Below are 4366 nucleotides of genomic sequence, written 5' to 3'. Positions count from 1 at the left end.
ACATGCGTCAACAGTGAACAGCGCAAACACTCCGAAGTATTTTCTTCATGCAAGCCAGCACACTAAGATTCTCAATGCATTTTCATTTCGCCACAAATGCATAGGCACAACCGGCTTGGCGCAACATCCGCATCTCGCGCTGCAACGAATTGTGCAATGCCTCGCTGTTTCATAGTGCGGCCGATAGATGACGCATGACCGAAATTCAGCATTATCCATATTAAGTAACTTCACCAAAGAAGAACCCCCAAGTGCTTTATGAGATTAGCATTCATAGGGTACTTCAGACAATTTGTGATATCCATTTCTCTATATATACTTAATTCACCTCTTTTCCAAGAAAGTGAGCCATTTGGAAGGCACCCTGACGGACAAGTAGAACAATCGGCAAAAAGTCAGCAACCAGCGAAAAAGTCAGTATCATAGGCAGTCACATGTGAGATGTCGGTAACACAAAATTTATGTCGGCAACACAGAAGTGACAAATTTGGCAATATGGTGTGTCTAGACATAGCTTCAATACAAATCACAGTAACCCTGACATTGAAGGCGCCTTAATTCCTACGTACGTTCCGTCGACACACCCGACTACGTTCGTAATGTTCCCGCGAAGTAGGAAGCGTTCATTTACATACGCCCGCTCAGCCACAGTCTTCGGGAAAGCCAGCCACTGCTTACGCACTGCCGCATCGATAAGCGCGTCAGACACATCTCTGACACAGCGGCTCAAAGAAGTTTGATGACGTCCAATGTAAAGCTCGGCGCCGATGCTTCCCTCAAAACTCTCAGTCCCGTAGAAACGGAGGGCGCAGAGAACTTGTTCTTCGACCGTGAGCGTATGAAGCCCGCCACGCTGTCTCCACAGACGAGAGTCTTCGCCTAGCTCGTCACACAGCCAGCGCACTGACGTCTTCGACAGGCGAAAATGACGCTGAAACTCCACGTCGGTCATGTATGTAAACGGGTCCAGACAGTCATACTGACGCTTGCTGCCGCTGGATGCAATGACACAGGCTGCTGCTGCCGCCGCCATGTTCCCCAGTTGAACTCGAAGGGGGTTTTGCGATGTACAAGTTAGGTACGAGTTCGCCTTGAATCAAAACCAGAGGTCACCCCCCCCCCCCCCCCCCCCCCCCGCGCGAGGCATGTAACGCTTGCTCGCGCACCCACCGCGGTGGGGCCACGCCCAACTTATTTTTTGGCATCAGCGACGCGGTGCCGAACTGAGAGGCATCAACAATCTTGACCGACGACATAAAACACGCACAACGCACTGTCATCTGTGATGTACTGAGTAACACTATCAAAAAACAAAGCGTTGACTGTCGCTAGCTTATGCACATATCTTTCGGGCTGAGATGGTTTCATTGCCTGCATCACAACACGGTTTCATTGCCTGCATTGTGGCGACGTAGCGCACAGTAAATAATTATCGGTGCGTCATTGTAGCTGCTTGCAAGGCGTCGAAGCGCCGAGGGGGACTACGATGCTGAAGAGGGCGTATATCGCAGCAGTCGTTTGAGATGGCTGCTCTTTCATCGGTGATATATCGGAGCCACAACGTCCTAAACACGATCAGCGTCCGAGAATCGCTCGCTTTTCTAGACACAGTGCAATGACATTTCTTCATGACAAGCACCGCGCATTAAACAGTTCCAACACCTTCGTCCGTTCGAAGTCTCATTTCATAACTGCGCACAAGAGCCCTCACCTGCGATTGCTGCGGTGTCGTTACGATATCCATCTGCGATCGCTGCTGGCTCCAGCAGAGGTAATCCGCAAGCACCTTGGAGTGCACAACACACTCAAAAAAATTGGAGGACGCTTAAGCTTCGCCTTCGAGAGTGGAACGCGACAGCGTTCCCGTCGACCCGCCAAGGGGTGTAAGACAATGCGCTACGGCGCAGCGATCACTTACGAGGCGCCCCGCATCGGACTTTGCACCCACCAACCACGGGGTGAGCGCCGAGCAACGCAGCGCTCGGCGCGGCAACGAAACGTGCGCCTGAGCAAGCGGAACGAACCAAAGAACTCGGTGTCTCGGAAGGAGAAACGATCTACGTGAGCCAAACGCCGTGATCGGCACGGACAGCCGGGCCACGGCGCGCCTCCCGCACCGGTCCCCGCACGGCCGTGAGAAGCGGGCGAGTGGCGCGCCACCTGTCGGGGCACCGCCGTACATTCCAAGGAGGGGGTCTTCTGTGTTCGCCGCAAGAGGGCTCTGCGTGTGCGGCAAGCGCAGAAGAAATGTAGCGAAAACGTACTTCGCTACGCGTGTAACTGCGACTTCTGTAATTTACATGCTCATAATTACCGATATACACCACGGTATGACATTCTACGGCACGCTTCTAAGGCAACGCCGCATTCACTAGAGGTGATTTTCTCCCGCTTTGAACTATCGAACTCACGGCTGAGTGGTAGCGTCTCCGTCTCACACTCCGGAGACCCTGGTTCAATTCACACCCAGCCCTTCTTGCAAGTTGTTCTCATTTATGAATTGCCTTCCGGGATTTTTCGCTCACGGCCAACGATGCCGCCACCAACGACACCGGCTTTTCTGCGACACGAGCTCCTTAACGCTCTCGCGTTAATACTGCGTACATGCGCTCAGAGGCACCTTCACTGGGCAAGCGATGAATTGTGTCGCTGGGAAGCACGCACTTCTTCATGCAATGCATCGCAGAGGCTTCGCGCACAACGATAAACTGGTACGTTTTAACTCTACTGCGTCACTACGGACCCTAAAATACCGTACTGCCATTCTGCAGCGACAGCCGTTGCTCCCGTATCTATGACTAGTGTGTCGTTTTTAGTTCGTAAAGCGGGGGAGCCTTAATAGCCTAATGAAGCGCCTGCGATGAACAGCCGTAGCGAGGCGCGGCGTTTTCATTCCCCCAACAGAGAAAGAATGGTCATGACTATCTTTATTCAGAACAGAACTACAGCGCCCCTAGGCGACTGCTCACCGTATGAACTCCCTCGTGTGTGCGACCCTCTTGAACGTATCCGCTTCTAAGCTGTCGGCTCACTGTCGCCACTCGCGGCAAGAAGTGCAAAATTTAATAATTTGCTCGATCTCCGTTTGTCATCAGAGATTTCTAGCATTCAAAACGAAAAACGGACACTTAAAGAAATAAGAATGTTTGTCATTTTATTCGTTGTATTTTAACGCATACGGTTGAGCAAAAGTGTAGGTGCAAGAATGCGCCGCATGTACCCTGTTCGCATTCGACGGAGGATAGAAAGATAGTGCCCGAAAGAGGAGGTATGCCCTTGACGCGCCCGAGAAAGGCATGGCAAGCGGCTCACGGCAAGTGTGCAGACGGACAGCGGGACAGCGATGGTATTGCGAACTTGCGATAATCCGTTGATAACAATACGCGGCGCTGGGGCGTTTCGTTGTGCAGCCTTCTGCGCTTGAAACGTGGAAGCAGCGTGCTGCGCAGGGTGCGCTCATGTTGTCATACGCGGCTTTTTTGTCTACATTTTTTTTTGTTGCCTCTAGCTTCACTGACTGCCGTCGAGCAAACTCGGGTGAAACTCGGGTGAACGAGAAACTCGGTGTATCCTGCATAGCACCCCAGTTCGGGAATTCAGTCTGACGAGGGGCTGACGCACACAGCTGACGCGACTTAGCCCATTTCGAAGCGCGGGCGGCCATCATCTTCGTCGGCCTGGGTCACCGGCCGTCCAGCTCATGACGTCAGTCCAGAGTGCGCGCCCATTGGTGGATGCTCGTGTAAGTCCACCTCGGAGGAGCAAACGCCCCGTTTTTTCTAAAGTTGTACCCGACTATAATTTGCTATCGCAACCGATGCTTCGCCTTTCGTCCGGAACTGCGACTTTTTACGTGTTCATGAATAACCAACGAGCCCGAATTTCCGCTCAAACGAAGTGCCTTGCGCCTCACCTAAAGTTGAGACAGACTGACTCAGACTGAACTAAGAAGTGTTTCTAAAAGTGTTGTGTAAACACTAGTGTACGTTGTCCATCTTGTTCCCTATTTTACCGATTACGTAAAAAATAAAGCACAAGAAGAGATGTCTTTTTTTACAGGAAAGACTCACCGTCGTTGGCAATCACAAAAGTTAATTTATTTCTAACGTCTTTTAACATTTTCTCCCATTTTCGCCTGATTGGCCAAAGTGGGGGAACAAATGAATTGTTTTCCCCTGGTAACAAGGGGAAAATATGACCCCCAGAATGAACGTTGCGCCGTACAAACTGGCCCACGGAACGAAATAAGCGCGTTCTGCGAGGCAGCACTTCGAAAGTGAAGGCCAATAGCATTCATCATCATCACTGCAACACTTTTCTTCTTCGTCGAGCCACCGCAGTCCCATCGCCATCAAGAAGGTGGCGC

Source organism: Dermacentor andersoni, chromosome 10 (assembly GCF_023375885.2).
Source record: "Dermacentor andersoni chromosome 10, qqDerAnde1_hic_scaffold, whole genome shotgun sequence".
NCBI classification, from domain to species: Eukaryota; Metazoa; Arthropoda; class Arachnida; order Ixodida; family Ixodidae; genus Dermacentor; species Dermacentor andersoni.
The sequence above is the reverse complement of the archived record's forward strand: the minus strand, read 5'-3'. Positions refer to the sequence as shown.